The 24,324-nt window shown below is 39.0% G+C and overlaps 1 protein-coding gene and 1 long non-coding RNA gene across 3 annotated transcripts in view; one reads left to right on the top strand and one right to left on the bottom strand.

Moving 5' to 3' along the window:
• Positions 1-24,324, bottom strand: part of SUPT3H (SPT3 homolog, SAGA and STAGA complex component) — a 539,392-nt gene that overhangs the window by 109,119 nt on the left and 405,949 nt on the right. The window lies entirely within an intron of this gene.
• On the top strand, positions 9,940-22,827 carry LOC123608454. Its single transcript, XR_006717240.1, has 3 exons — positions 9,940-10,347; positions 12,124-12,262; positions 22,690-22,827. It is a non-coding gene; the product is annotated as an uncharacterized LOC123608454 (long non-coding RNA).

The raw sequence follows: 24,324 nt of genomic DNA on the forward strand, positions 1-24,324 counted from the left end.
AGCTTGGATTTACCTGGATCCCAGTAAATGTCACTGGCTAGCTGCATGGGTGGGCAGGCGGATGGATGGATGGATGGAGGCAAAAGAAATGCATATAAATCCTTGTTGCCTGATCTAAAATCAGGAACTGTTAATATTTGTAATCAAGTTGTCCAAATTCCAGAGAGGGTAGGTGGCTTTTTAAAGCCAAAGTCCCAGAAAAAAAAATCAAGACATTGGCCAACTTATTAAATAAGCTGGCTCCAATTTTCTGTAATGTTCTCATTCCACTTGCCCTTCTGCCTCTATTCAGATCACCCATTGCAATCCACGCTTTGAGTGCACACTGACAGTCCTCTTCTATTCCTGGTACTGTAGGGAATCACCGGAAAAGATGCAAGAGGGAAAATCATAAGCCCTGTAGAACAGCGTGATCAGAAAAACCATGCTTATTCTGTACAGAGAGCAGCACAATAACCTTTAAAATAAACTGTTGTAAAAGCTCCATTTTTCAGTTGAGGATATTGAGCTCTAGAGAGTAAAAAACAATCTTTTTTTAGAGAAGTAAAAAAAGCAGCTTTTTAAGCATAGAGTTGATAAAGCTAGTAAGAAAAACTTGGGTCCTAGACATCCTCCTGTGAGGTATATCACTGAACAATCATGGCAGGTTAATCACAGCTTTTATTCATCCTGGATATTCTCAAATTACACAATGTTCTCCTGATCTCAGACTGCCACATGGACGTAAGGTCATCTGTGGATTAGTCATGCTCTTGTATCTACAAGTCCAATTTGTTTTCTACTTATCTGTCAATTCTACCCAGTCCTTGGTTTATGGTACATACTAGAGGCTTTTTAAGAAATTAGACCTTACCAGTACTACAATCTAGCAAAATATTCCCATAGAGGGGCATACATGGAAAAATCACTTTTGGAAGAATTATTCCTAACCTTTTCCAAGCACGCAACAATATTCTAAAATTTCATTGGAATGGCTCTTTAAAAAGGTAAGAAAGCATAGTTATGCTAATCGTCATTCATTTCACTACCAAGAAGTTACAGGCTTTTCTGGCTATTGTAAAACATAACTCAGAAGGCAGAATTCCATGCCAGATGAACTCATTTTCTTGGGTCCTACCTAAATGAAAACAGGGAAGCAGATATCCCTACAGATGCAGTACCCAGTATGATTTGTTTGCTTGTTCACTACCTTAACAAAACAGCCTCTGAGTATACATTTGTTAATTTAAATTTTCAGTGAGGAGCTCTCATTTCAATGAACATGAAACTGCTTGTGTCCTGGAAAAATATTTTCAGCGGTGACGATCACCATTTGCCCCTGTCTATACCAGTTTGAGGTATGAGGCTGGATTACTTACGCAGCATACAGTTTCATTTAAATTCTCCGCGTGCTTTCACTGAAGCATCCGTAAAGGTTAGAGAAACTATGTGCTGGCATATCTCTTGGCGGCTTCTCAAGACACATGACATTTATCTTTCTCCAATGATACAGAATCACAGAGCATAACTTTGAAACCAAGATGAAAGTTTATCTGCTCTCACTTCCACCTTGGATTTTTTAAAAAAATCTTAACTTTGATTACTCTTAGAAGTCTTACCATTGAAACGCAAAGTCCTTTCTGCATGGAAAAGGCGAAGTGCCAATAGCCACTACCAACTACCTCATGTTAAACAGGAATTGGTTGCTGAATTTGCAAACCGCAAATGGCACGGCGGGCAGTAGAATCCAGCAATGTGAAAACATGCAGCTTGTGGGATGTGTATGCGTGTTCATGTATGTTGTGGTTCATCTGCGGAATGACATGAAGAGATCAGTAAACACCACAGAATGCTGAAGAAACTTAGATGCCATATCCCCCACTCACTCTAGATAGAGAAGCCGAGGTTCAGGAAGGTTAAAGGGTTTACCTGGATTGCTGCAGTCAACCGGGTACCCAGCTGAGTGCTCACTGGCCTCCCTGGATCAGTTTGTAATTCAGTGGATCCTCCTACCCAGGAGTCAAGCGAGTCTCCTTCAAACCACCTGGTAGATTTTCCTTACCTCTGCACCCAAGTGCAAAGCTCACCATTTTGGGCCTAGAGTACTGCAACTCATTCCTGGCTGGTTCCTCCCAAATATTTTAACTCTCCCAACCCATCTGGGTACAGCAACTATAAGTAAAAACATGGAGAAAAGGCCTTGGCACATAGCAAGACCTTACCATAGCAGGCCCTCCTCTATCCCCACACTGCTTTCATGCTCCTGCCTCATAAACTCAAACAATGGCTCTCAGCAGATCACTCACTGCATCAAATTTAAGCTCAAATGCTGGGCTTCCAAATACAGCCACAATCTGGTTCATTCTTTATAGGCAGGCAATGTCCTCACTAAAACCTAACACCTTTGTGGTACTCAGGTCACCCTTTGTCACATCCGCCATGTTGCTGTCCCGTGCGCCTCTGCCATGACTGTGCTGTCCATCTCCCCCCTCTTCCACAGGGCATTTAGCTCCTTCCCCTTCCGCGTGGGCACCACCTTCCCTAGGAAGTTTTCCCAAAAGCTCCCAGGTCACACTGATCTCTCTCCTGGAACATTTGTTCTTCTAGACAATATTACAACCCTACACTTTCCATGTGCTCTACTTTTGTTTCCCCTCAAAGGTTGTAGCTGCGAGAACGTATTTATTATTCACTGAAAAAAGCTGAAAACTGAATTGCACGTATCTTGATCCCGTTTATGATTAAAACACACACATGTGTGCAAACGTCTGGAAGCACATACATTATATTTTCGTAGTATTTATCCCTGGGGGTAGCACTGCCGGTAAGTTTTACTTTTTCAGTCACGCGTTTCAGTATTGTTTTAACTTTTCCTTAGGTGAACTACAGTAAGAAAAAACATTTTTAAAAACGAAGAGAATTTAAATGTAAAGAAATTCCTCTTGAGTTAACTTAGCTTGGCCTACTGGAGGTCATGAAGTAAATGTCCACACACACAAAAATAATCAGAGCAGTTATTGAAGAGGCAGAAAATCACAGAGAAACAGCATACGTTTGGACATATGTTCTCACAGAGTGAGTATGAGCAAGAGGGAGAAAGGAGAATGTTACTGAATTAATTAGGGAGCCAACTCAAAATCCTGATTGTCTCTGAATTATACAACTGAATACAAATACAATGTATTTTCTATTTCATAGCCTGAAAAATGAAATTTTCCATTGGTGCTAACTTGTTCTCCGTGCATGATTTTCATAATACATCAATTTTGTGTGCCTAAGGTATTAAGAATATATTACAATAATCACGAGAAGTTTCTTAAAGAAGTAGCTATAGACTTAGGAGAACGTTCAAGGGACTTAAAAGGGATTTTGAGCTAAAAATAAGTGAGTAATTCCCAGTGAGTACAAAGCATCAGTGATTGAGAAATACACAAAAGGATATTTGTGACAGTAGTTCATAATAGAGTTGTTTCAAAATATTGAATTTTTAGGGGCGTTTATACTGTATGGGTCTAGATACATTAATTAATGTGACTATAGTTTTTTCTTTTCCGTATATTCTAAACTATCAAGAATGAGCATGAATTGGTTATAAGGAAAATACAGTTGTTATTTAAATAGTGCTTTTAAAATCGGTTGAATGTTTACAATTTTTAAATCTGAATTTATTAAGCTAGTAGTGAGGAAAATTACACACAATATATTATTTCCTATCCTGGGATAAAACGTGTGCTAAGAGACGTATTTTTTTCCCAATAACTTAGTAGCACACAACCACATGATTCCACGTGTAAATCCTCATGCAGTGTTAGGACTAATTCTTACTAATGTTTCCCCCGAAACTGTAAACATGCTCTGTAATAACTAAGTTGGCAAATAATATAAAAAGCTATGTGAGTTTCTGCCCAAACTAGTTCTTTGAAGTAACAGAAGAAGACTAACCTCTTTTTTGTTTTCCCGATTGAGGATGCTGTAACCCTTTTTTGTGGCTTTTATGTGGCTGTAAATCCAAAAGTGAACATACTAAGTGAATACATACAAGCTCTTTAGGTATCCTGAAGAACATTCCTAAAAATTCTCATCGGTTTATGTACTATCCAGATGAGTTGACACGGCTTCAGAGTCTAGCAAATCTAGAAGGATATAGTTAAATATTTTCGCTATTTAGCTAAGCTTTTAAGACACTGTCTGGAAAATGTGCATGTAAAGCCACTGTTGAACAAAACGTAGTTCATATTTTCTCTTTAGCCTTGAGCTGGAGCTGTAGACCTTTCCATTTTCATTTAGCAAGATCAAATTCTCAAGCAGTCCAATGCACATATCGAATGGAGGCTGGCTTCGCTTACACAGTGGGAAAGTATGGCACCTTTAAAATAAAATCTTGTGAAGGAGGAAGCCTGTCAGTGCAACATGGCTCTCATCCTCTTCAAGGATACGTGGAACTCTACCAGAACAAGGAAGGGCCCTGCTTGGAATCTCCCTTGGTTGCTACTATATGATACATGTACGTTTTTTTGATAAGGACTTTCGCAGGTGAAAATAAAATGTTTACCTTGTATTACTTCATCCATTAATTCTAAGTTCCATAGCTCTACCATTAAAATATATCTGGAATAAACCACTTTTCACCACTTTCCACTTCGCTGCTACTATTCTGGTCCAAGCGGTCATTATCATCATCTCCCCTGGATTACTGCAATAATCTCCTAATGGGTCTTCCTGCTCCCACTCGTCCTTCCCAACCCCTGCCAGTTCATTCGCCACACAATAGCCAGTGTGATCCTTTAAAAGATGAAAATTGGGTCATGCCATTTATGATTAAAACTGCCAGTGGTGTCTCATCCCCCCAGAATGAAAGTCAAAATTCTCAGAATGGCCTGCATATCCCTACACAGTCTTGTTCCCTATTACCTGTCTGGTCTCATTTCCTATCATTCTCTTCCTCACTTACTCCACATTCCAGCCCACTCGCCTATCTGATGTTTCCCGAAAGCGACAAACATATTCCCATCCAGGAGCCTGTGCATTTGCGACACCCCTGCTCTATCTTCACCCCACATCATTGGCTTGCTCACTCACTTCTTTGGGTCTCTGTTCACAGGCCCCCTTCTTAGAGAAGCTGTTGATGACCACTATATATAAAACAGCAGCTCCTGGCAGGGTACTCTCTATTGCCTGGCTTCACTTTTCTTCATAGCTCTTACTATTTATCATCTGCCACAATGATAGATGTATTTCTTTGTGGCTTATCTGTTTCTCAACTAGAATACAAAGCTCCTCAATGGCAGAGATTATGCCTATTTCATTCCCTGCTAACTCCCCAATGAGTTGGATACAGAGTAGGTGTTTCATAAACATTGGTGGAATTGAATATATACGTATACATGTGCATATATACGTATACATACACACATATATACATATATAGACATATACATATATACATATATATGTATATACATACATATATATATATATATATACACACACACACACACACACACACACACACACACACATATATATATATTCTTCCTACAGTCTATATATGGAAAGGTTAATATCTCTAAGGCAAGGTTTCTCAGTCCTGGCACTACTGACATTTTGGGCTGAATGATTCTGTGCTGTGGGGACTGTCCTGTGCACTGTAGGATGTTTAGGGAATTCCTGACTTTTACCCACTAGATGCCAACAGCTTCTGCCTGATACTTCCTGGGTTATGAAAACCAAGATGTCTCCAGATATTGCCAAATGTCCCCTACAGGGCAACATCACACCCAACTGAGAACCACTAGTCTAAGAGGAAGAAGACCTACCATTGGTTGCCTCCCTGCTATGTGTCATGTGTTGTGCTTGGTCATTAACATTATCTCTTTTAATTCTTCCAATAATCTCAATGGGCAGATACGATTATTTTTAAAATGAAGAAGCTATGGCTCAGATGTTAGGTAACTTGTCTAAGACTGCACATCAAATAAGGTTGCTACAATCTCAAACCAGGTCTGTCTTATTCCAAAGTCTACGCTCTTTTTCCTATGAATCCTCACAAATGAAACTGCTGAAAGCAGAGATACTTTGATAGAGGCGAGGGAAGCGGATGTACAGCCTTCCAATTTTCCTTGCCTTCTGAAAGACATTCCTCAATGAAATAAAAACTGCAGAAATCTGTGCTTTCCTATTGTATCTGCCTTTCAAGGAACAAGCACTGTGCTTCCATATCTGGTTTTAGAACTGAGGCCATTTCAGACACAAGATTCCTAGGAGGACCATGATACTGAATGAACAACTAATCCCCACGCATCTGTCAGAGTGATCTTTTAAAAATGGAATTGTGTTGTGTCATTTCTATCAAATCCCTCTTTGGTTTTCATATCATGGACTGTTGCAAAAATGACAGGTTTATCTGAGAGGCATATATGAAAGAAAGAGTGCTCCTAAAATACAGATCACAACACACGCTGCTACTTCTAGCCCTCCTGACCCAGTGCGATAGGCCCCGCCCTCACCTCCCAAAAGAACCCTCCTCCCTATCCCAAGCCACACTATTGCTGCCAGAAACACTTAGGAGCAGCAGAACTACCTGCCTCAGTGATGGATCAGAACAACCAATTTCAAGTCCTCCTGCACTGTTGGTGGGAATGCAAACTGGTGCAGTCACTCTGGAAAACAGTGTGGAGGTTCCTCAAAAAATTAAAAATAGAACTACCCTATGACCCAGAAACAGCACTGCTAGGAATTTACCCAAGGGATACAGGAGTGCTGATGCATAGGGGCACATGTACCCCAATGTTTATAGCAGCACTTTCCACAAGAGCCAAATTATGGAAAGAGCCTAAATGTCCATCAACTGTCGAATGGATAAAGAAGATGTGGTTTGTATACACACATGGAATACTACTTGGCAATGTGAAAGAATGAAATCATGCCATTTGTAGCAACGTGGATGGAACTGGAGGGTATTATGCTAAGTGAAATAAGTCAGGCAGAAACAGACAGATACCATATGTTTTCACTCATATGTGGATCCTGAGAAACTTAACAGAAGACCGTGGAGGAAGGGAAGGGGGAAAAAAAAGTTACAGAGAGGGAGGGAGGCAAACCATAAGAGACTTAAATACTGAGAACAAACTGGGGGTTAATGGGGGGGTGGGAGGAGAGGGGAAAGTGGGTGACGGGCATTGAGGAGGGCACCTGTTGGGATGAGCACTGGGTGTTGTATGGAAACCAATTTGTCAATAAATTATATTTAATAAAAAATAAATAAAATATTTTTAAAAATCTAGATACAAAAAAATAAACTCTTCATTATCTATAATTTATGTTGATACTCCTCGGCTCTCAGTTCAGAAGATATTTTAAAAATTGGCAATTCACATAGTAAACCTTAATCATTCTAACTAAGAAGGTAGCTTAGCAAGATGGTCAAATTATTCATTTAGGAATCTTCCATTGAAGAAAAATACTGCTGTAAACAAACTCTGAAATAAAGGGGGACAGCAAAAAAACATGTTTTAACAGTAAATCTGAATCACGCCATGTTTTAAAAATTCATAAAGGAGAAAGATGAAATGATGAAAAGATGAATAATGGGATCTCTTACATTATGCACCAGTGAAGAAATGAAGTCACCCATCGATGGAAAATTCTCAAGGGACTATATTATAGAGGAAAAATAGGCTTTTACAACTGGGTACCATCTGAGTTAAGATTAGAAACAAAAAAAACCAAATTAAATTGTTTATTCCTTACAGAGAATGCCCTTAATCATTTTACAGCTGAAGTTTCTTTTCTCATAACTGGCTGAGTTGTTTTCATGAGTCAGAAATGAACAAGTTCATCAATAGAAGTCTGCCACAGAGACTGATCTAGCTGAAAGCACGAGTTAACACAAAACAAAGAAAGAAAATGATTTCCTGAGTATGCCAAGTTTTAATCACTGAAAAAAAAAAAAAAAAAAAGCCAGCAATGGACTTGACCAAATATGGCTACAATGCCATTCAGTAATCATAGCTATTGAAATTGCTTTTGTTTCCAATGTAATAAATGAAAATTTCTAAATGGTTAACAGGAAAAAGCAGGAATGTCTACACGTTCAGAAAATTAAGGTCTATTTTCCATTTTTATCTTTAAAAAGTCTACCCAATGACTTTAAAAAAGAAACAAAACCAGAAATCATCTCGGAAGTAACTGTGCTTTCAAAATCTTTGAAAATAGTACTAGAGGGAGGGACTTCTCTCCTAAAGGAGCCCTGTTTGTACTTGGATTCAGTATTTCAAGCAGCCTGAACACTATGACAGCCTCTTGGGCTTCAAAGAATGCAGAATAGCGAAATCCCTTGGAATCATAAATGTAAAACCTATAATTATGGTTATTTAACAAAATGGTTTCTGTTAAGATATTTGATGATGAAATTCCCATCCTCAGATGTCAGTGCCCAAATTTTAATCAGCCTTTACTCATAAGTAAATGTATTCTAACTGTTATTTGATTAAATGTCAGTGGCCATTAGGCCCAGCTCTGAAGTAAGAAGGCTTACAGAAGGCATGCCACAGAGGGTGTGGAATGGATTATGTAGAAAGACGCAGAAAGGAGAATTGCTTTTAGTAACTTCGTGATGTGAGGCAGTGTTTCACCTTAAAGTAACCACAAAAACTTTAAAGAGGCAAAGGACAACAGAAGGGAAGATCAGAGGTGGTAACGTGGGTGAAGTCAAGGGAGGAAGCATCACAGCACAGACGGAACAGCAGCACTTTTGAGTCTTACGTACATTGCCTTACTTGTTGGCCCTCTCTGCAACCCTAAGGGGTAGGAAGATCAGCTATTATCAACATCTTCCTTTTGTAGACAAAGAAGCTAAAGCTTGCTGACTCTGTGGCTTTTTAAGAAAACTTATTTTGAAATCAGTTTAATTTACATAAAATTTGCAAAATTAGCGCAGAGAATTCTGTGTACTCTTCACCCAGCCTCACCACCCCCAACCTCTCCTGATCCTTTCTGATCTGAGAAGCCATGCAGGGTCGGTCATATGTTTAGTGCTTGGATGAGAGTTTTTGTGGCTTTTCATCAAGGCAGGACATATTGCTAGAACGATTTAAGATATCTCCTCCAAACCAGTGTTCTTTTCACTGTATCACTGACTCCTAAAACAAAACTCCTTACTTACCTATGACATTTTCTTTCTGACTGTAGACAGGATTACCCAAGTTTTACCCAAGTAGAATTACCCAAAGGGTACAACTGTACATTACTACTACATGTTACAATTCTAGATGCCTATAAAATGTGCAATAATCTAGAATATTCTACCTGAAATGTTCTTTAGTGGCTCTAGTAAGAAACGGGTTTCGTTTTTACAGAACTGAAAGCCCTAAAACTTGAACTATGTGCAGTTTGACAAGATCTAGAAATGCATCCCAACATGAACAAATTAATAAGCGGACAAGTATTCCAGAATTACTTTGCACAGTGACTTCTTAAGAAACATGCTCCATTTTCAGAGTCACTTTCCTGGAGGAGAGCAGTTAGTGTTAGATAGATAGCCCGATAACTTGATCGTTCATATATGCTGTAAATTCCTTCACTGGTTCTGACTGTAGTCATTATGAAAGTAAGGTTGTACCTAAACTCTATTCCATTTGTATGTCCGTCTATACGAATTTAGCTGTATTGTACATTTTTATAGAGAAGATTTTGTTCAAGATAGCTACAACTCGTGAGTGCTGGGCACTGAGCTAGGTCCATTACATTTGCTACCACAAATCCTTTCCAACAGTTCTGTGATGCAGGTCCCGCTGAACAGTCTGAGACTTGGAAACATTTAGTAATTTGTCCAGGGTAACAAGGATACCCTGCACAAGGTAAGGGATGGAACTGTAATTAGATCTGCCTGAGCCCAAAGCCAATGCTCTGTTTATAATACCATGCAGTCTAAAGAGAACATTCGAAAGAAGACAGGTATACCAACAGTTTAGTAAAAGATAAAAATACTTTTGTCAGCCTATAATAAAGACTTGATCGTCTTTTGTGATGACTGACACCCTTGATTAGGATAATGACGCCAGGGGAACAAACAGTTGGGCTTAACACTTAAGGATATGTATAATGTAGTGTGCGTGTGTGTATGTGTGTGTGTGCGCACACATGCACATCTGTTGCTAGGTTGTAGCTTTTAAGAGGGAGAACATTATTGTGACATAAGCATGATCTCATCTGTCTGGGAAGATCATCATCTTTCAAAGACTAAGAAAGAAGGAGGCTCCACGTGGGTGGAGCAGGGTGAGGGGAGAACAGAGTTTAATTAGCTGGTCAGAGCAGTCTAGTAGCCTGACGGTCATGGAAAAACAGGTTTCATAACCAGACTGCCCACAGGTAGGTGAATTAAAAAAACATCACATAGGCAACACTGAAATGAATGAAAATATGATCTTGTTAAAATAACAAATTAAAATTCTTCATAGCTCGAAATCCATCCTCTTAGAATTCTTTAATACTGGTGCTTTGCTGGTACATTTACGATATGATGAAATAAACTATAATTTGATTTATATACAACTTTTAAGTGATACTCCTACTGCACCACGTCAGGTATCCCATAAGTATAGTTAAATGAAGCATGCCTGGCTACTTTACATGCCCTCCTTTGCGTAGTATTCTTTAGAGGGCAGAAAAAAACACAGCCCAGATGGTACTTATTTTCTATAGCACAGCATTTTAATTTCTTAAGTACCACGATGGATATTTTGATTAACAACAACAACAGCAAAAAGCTAAAATCAAATCTCTTTTCCTATTTTAAGAGACAGGAAATCTACTAATAAATGCTGAGTGATTTCTTCAATCTTTTGATGTTGGGAAGTTTAGATAAACGAAACTCTTTAAATAATAGGAGACTGAGACTGGAACACATTAAGACATTAACACTCATCCTGTAAATATCATAGTTCTTTGACAATCATAGCCACGTGACACAGTATTTCTTCAATATAAAATAAGAGACTTATTTTGTCAATTGCCCGAGAAATAACTGACAAGAAGGAAAAAATTAACGTCCTATGTAAAAGGCCTTAGCTTTGTCCATAGTGGAGCTCTGGAACGGTCCGTGAGAGCCCAACCAGAGGGCCTGTGTTAGAGGGCTTAGACAAGCCACCTTTTTAACAGCTTCCTTGCCAGAGCAAAAGTGATGAGTTTACATGACAGCTAAGAATTATCTGCTCTCATGATGAGGCACAAAGAAATTTTATGGGGCGCCTGGGTGGCTCAGTCGGTTGAGCGTCCGACTTCGGCCCAGGTCATGATCTCGTGGCTCGCAAGTTCGAGCCCTGCGTCGGGCTCTGTGCTGACAGCTCAGAGCCTGGAGCCTGCTTTGGATTCTGTATCTCCCTCTTTCTCTGCCCCTCTCCCGCTCATGCTGTCTCTCAAAAATAAATACACGTTAACAAAAATAAAAATAAATTAAAAAAAAAAAGAAATTCTGCTTCACAACTTACGAGTTCACTTCACTGGCACAGCCCAGACACTGTATGAGAGAACCTGAATTTCTACTAGCATCAGGCAAAACAGTGTCCAGTCACTGCCACATGGACTAGAACTGTCAAATAGTGTCCATTTCCAACTTCTCAACGTTTATTTATTTTTGGGACAGAGAGAGACAGAGCATGAACAGGGGAGGGGCAGAGAGAGAGGGAGACACAGAATCGGAAACAAGGCTCCAGGCTCTGAGCGGTCAGCACAGAGCCCGATGCGGGGCTCGAACTCACGGACCGCGAGATGGTGACCTGGCTGAAGTCGGACGTTTAACCGACTGCGCCACCCAGGCGCCCCCCATTTCCAACTTCTAAGGAAAACCATTTTAGACCAGGCCTATCCTAAGACACTAATTACTTTCTAGAAGTTTATTCTCAATTTTATCAACCTGGGGTCTCAGTCACAAGTTTTACTAGTTTAAATATTTTTAGCTGAATGCAATTTGATCCCAAATTATATTTACTTTAAGCAAGATAAAAGCGTATTTTTCTTCACGTAAATGAATTCTGGAGAGGAGTAGTTCAGGCTTGATATAATTACTGGTTGAAGTCACCAGGGCCTCAGTCTCCTCCAGCTTCTGCTCAGACATTTTTCTAAGCTGTGTTTTTTTTTTCTTTCCAGTTTTAAAAGTTATCTATTCCTTTTATTGAGATATCGTTGACATCTAACAATGTGCAGACTGTGGCTTTGTCTTCGTGAGTCAGAATGGCTTCTAAAGCTCCAGATATTACCTCTGCATAAAGTGGTCAAATGTAGGAAGGTAGGAAAAAAAGTGAATGCACTTCTGTTTTCAGAAAACTAACACGGTAGTTACAATACTTCCGTTTACATTTTACTGGCCGTATCTCAGTCATACGATCAAATCCAGCTGCAAGTTAAGAAGAGGAACGTGCTATTGTGGCTGTGTGGCAACACGACCAGCTACAAATCAGTTTTATTACAAAGGAAGAAGAGAAAGGATATTGGGTGGTAAGGAGCTGTCTCTATCATGTTGGTATATGATATTACATTTATGTGATCCATCATATTGATTTCCAGACCTGATTTTTACTGCTCGTAAGAGCTGAGGCTTAAGAGTAAGGATTCTCTCCCATCACATCACTCGCCAACATTTTTTAAAAAATGCATTTTACACATTTTTTAACTTCATGGAGCGCTTCCAGGAGGTAAGTCAAACCAATAGCCAAGAATATTAAGCCAACTCCAAAATGACTGAGGTGCTCTAGGAAGAAACTGGTTTAGTTGCATTTAATCCCTTCATATGTTAGGGTCAGCACAACCATCAGTGAAGGTGAGTGCCATAAAGACGGACTTGGCAAATGACTCACTCCAGTGGGCGCTTAACTGCCTTGCCAATGTTAGTCTATGCACTTTGCATTGAAAGCTGGCTGGCAGGCTGGGAACTACTTTTGATCTGTTGTCTACTAACCTTTTACTGGAATCCTAGATACAGCCGATGAAAAGCCACCAATCTCAAACTTCATCGAAGAACGAAAAGATGATTAAAGTAGACTGGGGTGGGGAGGGCTGAAGTGATCGCAAGTACGATGAACTTGAAAGTAACAGAGGGTATCTTCAGCACTGGATATAAGTAAGGGCAGGGTGAATTTTCATGAAGAGGCAGGCCGTCATATCTGAAAAACGCCTCTTCACTTTTTGATGAAAAACTTAAAATTGCAAAAAATGCAAATACTGCAAGCGTCTCAAGAGGTTCTACATTTATACATCATTTTATCTTGGTGAGAAAGATACAAACAAAAAGCAAGTAAGATGGCATTCAAGATGTATCCGACACACGGACAGGGTACGTTATAGGGCTAATACAATTTCAACTCAATCTCTCTATATTAAAAATCAACAGTGCTGAACAGGAACAACTGAGTTTCCATCCTAATGTACAGCTCTGAAATGTTCTTACGTGATCATGAGGGCCATTCTGTATCATCAGAGGAAGACTAGAGTGCCTCGTGAAGAGCATGCCGACCTGGACTCAGGAGACCTGCACTTTAGGTCTTGGTTTTGCCTCTAGCACAGGAAGGGAATCTCTGGGTTGGGTTGCTTCCTCTGACTGCGGCTGAGTTCTCCCTTCTTGAATATAGCTCTGGTGTTCTGAGGTTCTGTGTGTATCCTGTATCGTAGGGAGGGCTTGAAATGTGTAGAAATATGTCAGAGCCATGGGTCCTAATGATTGAGGAGACCGGACGATGGAAATCAGTCTCAGTCTATTTGCAATGATTCTGATCTAGGAGAAATGCCATTGGGAGAAGCCAGTGGGTTCCTAACTTCTGGAAAACAGCCAGATATTTCAAAACCGTAAAAATGTGTGTGAACTATTTCACCCTCAGCAGTGATGCAGCCATTTAACCCGCTGCATCGACTTTACCCATGACTCCCATGTCTCTCACAGAAGGGCACTGGATTTAGAAAATGAGGAGGCCATGTGAAACTGAACAGAAGAGATAAGTAAGAATCTGCACTTTCATAATAGATGCAGAAAGAAAAAAGAATTCCAGGTACTTTTTTTTTTTCCCTGGGAAGTTCAAGGGTAGGAAGATCACTATCACTGGGTCTTCAAACACCTCCCCCTCAACATGCTCCTTTCTGTAGTGAATTAGGTCTAATACAAGAAACCTAACAAGATATACGAATGAACTCTGCAAAAAGTACAAACAGCTGTGCAATTCATATGGAAGCTGAAGCTGAATATCTGTCTTTTAAAAATAAGTAAGAAATATGCTGAAAGCTATTAGCAAACAGTTTTTTTTTTCTAGAAAAGAATATCTAAGAGGCTTTAATATTCAAAAATATGAGCAAATGTTCAAATGATTGTCTGGGTCAGATAAACATCGATGAGCAGAAGAAAAGGGAAATCTTATCATCAAATAATGTTAGTTACTTGTAAGTCACCATAGCCCAATACCTTTCCACTGTACTAGTCTACACAGAGTCACTAGTAAAACTAGACATTCTCGGGGCGCCTGGGTGGCTCAGTCGGTTGGGCGTCCGACTTCAGCTCAGGTCACGATCTCGCGGTCCGTGAGTTCGAGCCCCGCGTCGGGCTCTGGGCTGATGGCTCAGAGCCTGGAGCCTGCTTCCGATTCTGTGTCTCCCTCTCTCTCTGCCCCTCCCCTGTTCATGCTCTATCTCTCTCTGTCTCAAAAATAAATAAAAACGTTAAAAAATATTATAAAAAAACTAGACATTCTCCAGTACAAGAAAAGTCTTCGGTATTCTGATTATGAGGAAATGACAGTGAGGCTTCAAAAACATAGGTAAATTTAGGAGACATATTTTTAACTTCCTTCAAGTGAGTTAATTTCTATTTTTCCAACAACAAAGGCAGGGGTTACCTTCAGTAGGTAGGAAGGTAAGCATACCTTTGCATATTCCTTAAGAGAGGCATATCCTGTGCCATTAACAGAAAAGATTAAAAAAAAAACCCTACTAAGTCCCTCTTAAAAAGAAATCAGATTCGGTATGCTTGTGACACTTTAAAGAGCATATTATGTGGGAAAACAAAATAAACATTTAACCTGGCAAATGAAAATGGATTTGGAGTTTCGACATATTTGGCAGACTGGTAGAATTAAATTCAAGTCAAGTCTGCAGAGAAACTAATATAGTATTTAAATATTTGCTTAAGTAATGCAGTTTTTGAAATAACATATTTGAAGACATGTTTTTGTTGAAATGTTTTACAGTTTTAGCAAGGATATTTTTTGAGAGGAAAAGCTTGACTGAAGCACATTTTACTTTCTCTCTTTGTCATTCTGTGAACGTTAGTGGGATTTCTGGATTCACTCTCTCATGAGCCATTTTCCTTTAAGTCTCAGATAACTGTGTAACAGCCCCTGCAGCTTTTAAAAAGAAACTAGATTTAGATTATGAAAATAATTTTTGAAGGAAAATACCGATGGTCTCAAGATCAACTCCAGCATATTTGTGGGCATGCTAGGAACGATGAGCGAATGAATGGATGAATGGGCCGGGGCAGTAAGCGGTTCAGGCACTGTCTACCTGCTCTCGCTGCCCCATCGCTGCCAGGCTACCCTGCCAGCCTCCTCTTTAGAGTGATGCAGCGTGTTCCTGCCCTCCAGCCACACTGCCAGGTCTACGCCTGGACACCCAGCACAAGCTGGGTCGATCAGGGCCCAATTCCAGAGATTTGAAACTGGTAATCCAGAGACCTGGGTCTCTTTCTTTTTAGGTGAAGAAACTCACTTGCCAGCACCTGCTCTGGCAGCATGTTAGCTACCAATACAAAGACAGTTCAACAGGGAGAGAAAAATTAAGCCCACGTATTAAGGGAAGCAGAGATCAGAAAGAGAAAGAAAAAACTGATTTTATTGGTGTCTGAGCCGTAGTTCCTGAGGCCCAGCTGTATTTCTATCCTTAGGTTGCTTAGAAGATGCACATCCTTACAACATGAGAAATGTGTCTATTTGTAGGGTTAACGAGTTTTCTAAACAACATGGCAAACAAATTTGAATCAATGTTTTATAAATTTAGCTTATTTGTCATCCCTAGTCTTTATATGAATCCATCATCTTTATACGGAGTGTGTACAATCACAGAAAGAACAGTGGTGACTCCTGTGGAAGTGTAACTCCCGTGACAACTTTGCTTCATTATCCTGAAAACAAAGACCTCTTTCCTATATGCAGCCAACACTTCTCTTATTCAAATAGATTATCTGTATCATTAATTGACCATTAGGACATTGCCGGTAGTTTGCACATAAATTATATGAAGGCCTAAATACAATCATCAAGTCCTTTAATCAAGAGAAAATACCTTCCTAAATAACCTTATAAAAAAGCAGGCGGAGGTACCGAATTTTTACTCAGTCTTGGTTCCTGAAATCAGTAGTTTTCCATTTCCAGAGAAAATAAATTGATAAAAGAATTTCTACAGATGACAAGCAGTTTTGGGTCGTTGAAAATTTGTGAACATGTAAAGATTCACGTTTAAAACTAAATTATAGAAAACTCCCAACTCATAAATAGATCTTAAAAGTTTGTTTTAAATTAAAAACACATCTTCTCATAGAAATACTATCTTAGGGGCGCCTGGGTGGCGCAGTCGGTTAAGCGTCCGACTTCAGCCAGGTCACGATCTCGCGGTCCGTGAGTTCGAGCCCCGCGTCGGGCTCTGGGCTGATGGCTCAGAGCCTGGAGCCTGTTTCCGATTCTGTGTCTCCCTCTCTCTCTGCCCCTCCCCCGTTCATGCTCTGTCTCTCTCTCTGTCCCAAAAATAAATAAAACGTTGAAAAAAAAAATTAAAAAAAAAAAAAGTTTGTTTTAAATTAAAAATACATCTTCTCATAGAAATACTATCTTAAATGGTGGCTAATGTCTCATGTAATCTAAAAAAGCTCTTTAACCCATATGCACCTGGATTATACTCAGTTTATGGAAGGCTCCAAAGGGGCAAATTAAAGAATTTTGCCCCTTCCCATATGCACCAAAATTCTGAAAACCCAAAGTTGGTGTTTGATAGGTTCTCACATTATTTCTGAAATCTCAACTTCCTAGAATCTCTCTCTTGCATTTTCTTTCCCACGAGCATACGATAATAGAGCATATCACTTAATGTTCTCTACTCTTCAAATTTCTCTAAGGTTCAAAACTACTTTACTCCTTGGAAACCAAAATTGTTTACAGAAAGTCCCTTTCAGCTAATGATTAAGATGTAAGAAATCTGATTCACATCAATATGTAATAACTGAGTGTCCTTGGCCCTTCATGTGTTTTTAAAAGTTTTGAAAGAAGACACAGTTTTATCGACTATGGTTTTGAAAATTGTGGATTTAAGATAACAATGATTCACGTTTGAGAAACAAGTATGAGAAATCCAGTATCTTTTCTAATGTGTGATTCTGCTCAGCAATTACCCGAGAAGCAAAAATAAAGCAAAGCATCTTTATCAGCCTTGACATCAGGGAGGCTAGTAACTGTATACAATCAAACGCAAGGGTTTTTTTGTTTTTTTCCAGATAAACATCACTACTTCTCTCCTACTTTGCTTTTCCAGATAGTCCACACCCCCATTTTCCTTCCTAGAACTTACATTTTTTAAACTGTGATCCTAGGCTAGGCATAATCTCCATGCTTCGAGGTCCTCTGTCTGCAAAGGCCGGGGGTGGGGGGTGGATAATAGAACCTACTCCATGGGTAGCCTGTGACATGAGATCATATGTACGTTAGGTTTTAGAACAGTGTCTGACATGTAGTAAGTCCTATACAGGACTCTGCTATCATTACTATTATGTCTATTTCTCTGGTGTATCAAACATCCTGTCAAGGAAATAACTATATTATGAATCTCATACCATACCCCCAGATAAAGTACAGTAGCAAGCACCTAGTGGGTAAGCAAAGCGTATTTATCAAATGAAAAAATACTAATTTATTTGGAACGTTGATAAATTGAGACACATAGGTTGAAGTTTCCTTAGAATTTAAAAATAGCCACTGAAGGCTTTAAATGATGGTAGGCTCTGAAATTACAAATTAAAGACAAAGAAAATGGGCAGGGAAGCATAAAAGACAGAATCATAAAATAAGATAAAATCATATGGGCTATGTCAATAAATGCAAATAGGGTCATCTCATTAATTGAAACAAATTAAAGAAAAAAATCTTAAGATTTGGGGCAAAACTCAAAATCCCATTATATATACTGTTAATAACAGTTGCATCCAAACCAACTGGATCAAGAAGACTGAAAGGAAAGATAAACAAAGTTAGAACAAGCATAGGTATGAATCAAAACAGGGGAGCCAGTTTCTACTGATGAAGGGTCCAGCAACAATGAAGAAAAAGGCTTAAATTTCTGCCTCCTAATTTGGGAGAACTGGTTTACATACAGCAAAAATGGCTAGAAACTGAAGGAAGTATTTACAGAAACATCCCAGCAGTGAACAGCTTACTTTTTAAAAAAAAAAAATTTTTTTTTAACGTTTATTTATTTATTTATTTTTTTTTTTAATTTTTTTTTTTTTCAACGTTTATTTATTTTTGGGACAGAGAGAGACAGAGCATGAACGGGCGAGGGGCCAGAGAGAGAGGGAGACACAGAATCGGAAGCAGGCTCCAGGCTCTGAGCCGTCAGCCCAGAGCCCAACGCGGGGCTCGAACTCACGGACCGTGAGATCATGACCCGAGCTGAAGTCGGACGCTTAACCGACTGAGCCACCCAGGCCCCTGCCCAGAACAGCTTACTTTTAATATGCCTCTGGGTTTCTAATTGATTAAAGAGAGAAAACAAACGGGGGAGGGGGGGTGGCCCAAATGACCATTTGGGATGTGAAAGAAATCCTGGAACACCTATTTAGACTTATTTTTAATTAAAGAAAACAGAACACGTTTTACATGGACTGACACTGCTACCTTAAATCGGCCCATATGCCCCAGAGTTACATGTGGTGAATAAAACACGGACGGGCTGATTGTAGTGCAGTCGCGAGCAGGGTCTGTTCAGGGCAAGGATGGTGTGGTTGGTGTCACCTCACTTGGTACAGGAGGACATCTTCACTGTGCCAGTTAAAAAAAAAAAAAAAAAGACTACCAACAGCAGATTCTACGCAACATTTTGAATTGAGATGCAAAATGAACATAGAGATCTTTTGCATCACCCAAAGTCTCGCAGGCTACCTCTGAGCAGAGGAAGTTGAAAGTTAAAGAACTTGAAGACAAATTAATGCTTTTTTCCCTTTAGAGTCTACGAGTTATAAATCTGCTGAACTTTTCTCGTGGCCACTGGATGCTAGCAGATATTTAAAGTGAAAAACCACAACTTATGTATCCCTCTAAAGGCAAAAGCGGTAAAAATAGAAAGGTTTTCCAAATGATGAAACCTCTATGATTTACAGAGGTTTGGAAATATTTTCATTATTATTAACTTTTTTGTTAATATCGCTATATTTATAGAGCACCTACTATGGCTCTACACTATTGTGGGCACTGCAGTGAAAAAAAAAAAGACAATGTTCTTTGACCTCCTGGAGCTTACATTCTAGTCGGGGGGGGGGGGAGGGAAGACAAATAATAAACATATAAAAGAGACTGATAACTGCTATGAACAAAATATAGTAGGGGAAGTGGACAGAGAAGGATGGGATGGGAGAGGGATTCTTCTTGTCTTCGTCTGCTCAGGCTGCCATAACAAAATGCCACACATTTGGTGGCTTAAACAATAGAAATTTACTTCTCATAGTTCTGGAGGCTGTAAGTCCTAGATCAAGATGTTAGCACGGTCAGGTTCTGGTGCAGACTCTCTTCCTGGCCTGCAGACAGCTGCCTTCTCACAGTGTCCTCACGTGGCAGACAGTTTTCTGGCGTCTGTTCCTTTTCTTACAAGTGCACTAGTCCTATTACGAAGGCCTTGCCTGTGACCTCACCACACCTGATTATCTCCCAAAGGCCCCATTTCCAAATAGTGTCACATTAGAGGGTTTCCACATACGTTTTTATGAGGGGACACAATTCAGTCTGCAGCATCTCTCTGTTGCAAGGTTGGGGTGGGTCTCTCTGGTGATGTCAGATGTGAGCAGAGTTCTGAGGGAGAGGAGAGGGCTAGGGAACAGTACGCGACAAAGTCTGCGAGAGGCAATGCGTTTGCCCGGTTGAGAGCCACTGACAGCGAACATCTGGAGAAAGATGGACGACTGATCAATGTATCTGGCAACAGTGGAGGCTATTGTGACCTTAACAAGAGCCATTTACATAGGATGGTGGGGATGAAAATGTGATTCAAGTGGGTTCTAGAGAGAATGGGAGGAGAACAAATGCAATCTCTTTTGAGAAGTCCTACAGTAAAGGAGGACAAAAAAGTAGCTGGAAGGGTTTCTGTCTGTGTTGAGGCAGGGAAAATCACAGCACTTTGCTGTTGGATAGAAATGAATGAAGCGTATCGGGTTGTGGTAGGACTTGCGGAAGCACTCCTCTCACTGCTCCCCTTTTTGCAGGGAGACAGGAAGTGGGTTTACCAGCTGAGCAAGGACAACAGGGGTGCTAGAGGTCTTCTGCAACAGCAGTTTAAACAGTTATTAAGGTCAGTGGCAGAATGGATGCACTATGGGTTCTCTAAAATTGCCAGGTAGCACTGAGGCCAATTTGAGGTTCTTAGTTGGCAATTTGAAGCGATAATAGTTAGCTTGATTGTGTTTTCCTTTAGTCATGTTCTGCTGCTGGGGAACAGGCATAATATGTAGCTATAAAATAAGCAAAGAATTGGATTTAACCAGGATTGGGCTTTTGCTAGGGCAGGTGTAAGTGCGAGCTCTAAGTGTGAATAAAATCCTAGTGTTAAAACAATCTACTAATATATCTAACCAAGTCTCAAATTTTTACTGATGAAGGTTCTGTGATCAAAAAGAGTTTGTAGACTAATGATAAAAAGGAAGTGAATACTATTAATAATGATGATGTAATAGACACACAAGTGTCTCCCTGTGCTGTCCATGGACCAGTTACAAAAGGTCACCACGTACTAAAACACCAAGTAAATTCTAACAAATTCCCAAGGCTAAAATAATATCTCTAAATATTTGTGACTGCTATGCAATAAAGTAACTAAAACACCTAATAGGGTCACAAACAAAATATTCAGCCACTTGGGACATATATCTATTTATTTTAAATATTCTCCTATATAAATTAGGCTAAAAAGCAACTCAAAAGTATATTGAATATTAATAGTTACATATCAATACATGATATAATGTATTAATTAATAAATATTAATATTAATATATTTACAAAATAGTATTTAAATAATAGACGTAATAGACATTTTTTAAACCCTATGGAGTATATCAAAAGCTATGCTAAGAAACATTACAAATTTAATATTTCCATGGTCAAAATTTTTTCTGTTAAAAATAGCAATGAACACATTTGAGTTTTAAATAAAGCTTTTGTTCAATTATTTCTTCAGCATTGTACCTAGAAATGCAATTTCTGGATCAAAGGACATACAGGTTTGTTTTTTCTTTTCATGTGTCTGACAGATAGAGTCACACTTTTCTCCCGAAAGCTGTATCATCTTATGTTTCCACTGATATATGAGATAGTGAACTTCTCCACAACCAAGTAAACACTGAAAAACTCTTGGTACAACTTAAACAAGATACATTTTTCTAGCTGAAATGAAATACGATTTTTCCCCCTAGCTTTGGTTTGTTTTTTCCTTGGGCGGGGGGTGTGGGGGTGGAAGCAAGGGAAGGGTGGAGACGAGATTCAACATTAAAATGCATTACAAATGATTTATAAATTTTCTCACAGCTGTCTCTTGCCACAGAGGATCCATAGTTCTTTCAGTAACTCCCCAATATAATCAACTGGCCTACAGTCATTTGTAAGCACCCAAGTCCCACACAAGTAACTGGAATGATTTAAAAGAATACCATGAGAAGAATTTTTTAGAAGAATTTATGAGTTTGACATGACTGATATCCCAAAGAAATAATATCCAGGCAACCAAGATAACTCACCACCCCTTGGTTATAATATATTAAAAAACCTTCACCATGAGTTTTTACGATTCACAGGAAAGGTTTAAGCAATATTTAATTATACAAATAATGTACTACAATTTCTACTTCAAAACCATATAATGGATCATCAGTAAGAACTGCTTAAGATAATGAAGAACATTCCCCCCAAATTTTACTGAAGGCATTTCTGCTTTCACAGACAGTAATAATTGCCTTATTAGGCTATCTTATTTTTTTCTATTGATGAAAAACTCGTTGTAGGATGACAAGGAACAAGCCTTCCGAGCCTCAAATGTCCTCCCCACTAAACCCAGATGGGTAAGAGGAACTCCACACAGAGCTACTACCTAGGAAAAAAGATTGCATTTTTCTCTTCTTTTTTTCCCCTTTTCCTTCATCTATTTCTCTCTTCCTCCCTCCCCATCTTCCTCACCCGCTCCAGTCTCCCCCTCCCTCGGGTAACTTCCACAGATACAGCAAAGGAATACAATAGTATTTTTTGGAGATAGCTGTGGACGTACCGAATTTTGGTAAAAAAGAGTCTAATTTTGAATTATTTAAAAGCTCTTAAGTTATTTAAGAGCTTTTATATAATAAGGTACTTTTTTCAAAATAAGAACAATTACGCCAGTGATTTTAGATTTTTCTATAGTGTGTTTTCCCAAAAGTGTTCACTTTTGTACTTACAGCTTTTCCATACTTGAGAACAGGTCAAGAAACCCATTATCAATGACTCTTCTGTCTGAGGTGCCGAACAACTACAAAACCTCGATGCCCTTTCTTCAGGGACTTTTAAAAGTAACATTTAATAAATACTTTAAAATGCCCAAAATTGCTAATACTTATTACTTGGTTACTTTAAAAATCATGCTTAAAACAGTTTATTACATGGCCATATTAACTGTGGGTATATGGCTAAATATTACCCTTTGTAACTGAGTATAAGAGCCACAGTAGTGATGGTTATTATTAATAAATTATTAATTCAATAACCCCATAGTTTATAAATACCATACATGAGGCAGGTTAAACTCAAAAGTAATTTTTGTGAATATGGTGATTTATTGGTAACCTGTTCCTTAGTGTTAGAAGAACTAAGTGAAACAACACTTTCCTGTTGTGTGAAGTACATATGAGTGGAGATGCAAAATTTTCATGCCACAAAAAATTCAACAGTAACTTAAGGCACCTGAAAATTCAAACTACCTTCTAAGTACAAATCAGCCAATAACTAAAAGAATTATCCAGAAGAGGTATTTCATGGATCAGAGAAGTAAGTATGTTATTATGTAAAGATGCTAAATCATAAAATCTTACAACTGCAGCAAATACACGAGAAGAGGTATGGAACATTTATTGTCAAATGTTCTGACTTGGCCACTAGGTGGAATGGACCAATAGTCACAGATGGTGTTGGTCCTTTTGAAACAAAATCAACTGATTGAACTGGAATTGATCCTCAGTGTCAGCTTGTAGACAAATTTGGGACACAGCAGAGATCAATGCCAAAGCAGTATGGTTAGAAGAACTTCTATAGCTAAAACTGGAAAAGCCACTATTATAATTTGAACAGAAAGTTATCTGACCAATGAAATCCATTAATAACTGGAAAGCACCTAAAAGAGATTTGTTGGAGAACTCCTGATATGAAAAGTTCATAGAGGTACATAACTAATTATGATATCCTGTTTGAATCCTATGTGAGTCAAAAATGACTGGTTTTATATACCTGGAAACTACATTCTTTAAAATTTTTTAAGGTTTTATTTATTTTTGAGAGAGACAGCGAGAGAAAGAGAGAAAGCAAGCAAGTGGGGGAGGAGCAGAGAGAGAGAGAGAGAGAGAGGAGGAGCAGAGAGAGAGAGAGAGAGAGAGAGATTGAGAGAGACAGAATCCGAAGCAGGCTTCAGCCTCTGAGCTGTCAGCACAAAGCCCAATGCGGGGCTTGAACCCACAAACTGCGAGATCATGACCGAGCTGAAGTCAGACACGTAACCAACTGAGCCACCCAGCCGCCCCAAAACTGCATGCTTTAAATAAAACAAAAAAATATTCAAATCATCCAAAGGATATATTAATAATACATATATTAGCTACAAAATTATGCCCATTTTTAGTTACCTTATTTGGAAAATATTTATTGGAAGTTTATAACGTTTAAAGTAAGTCCACGCTCTCAAGGACTTTATTTAGTAAGTTAAATTAAGTAAATACAATGAGTTATAATCTATCACCTACTGAAATATCTGAACATAGATGTTGCAGATCGAGAAGGCTCAGCAAAGGGAAGAAAAGTAGACACCCATTTAGAGAACTACAAATCC

Source organism: Leopardus geoffroyi, chromosome B2, assembly GCF_018350155.1.
Source record: "Leopardus geoffroyi isolate Oge1 chromosome B2, O.geoffroyi_Oge1_pat1.0, whole genome shotgun sequence".
Lineage (NCBI taxonomy): Eukaryota > Metazoa > Chordata > Mammalia > Carnivora > Felidae > Leopardus > Leopardus geoffroyi.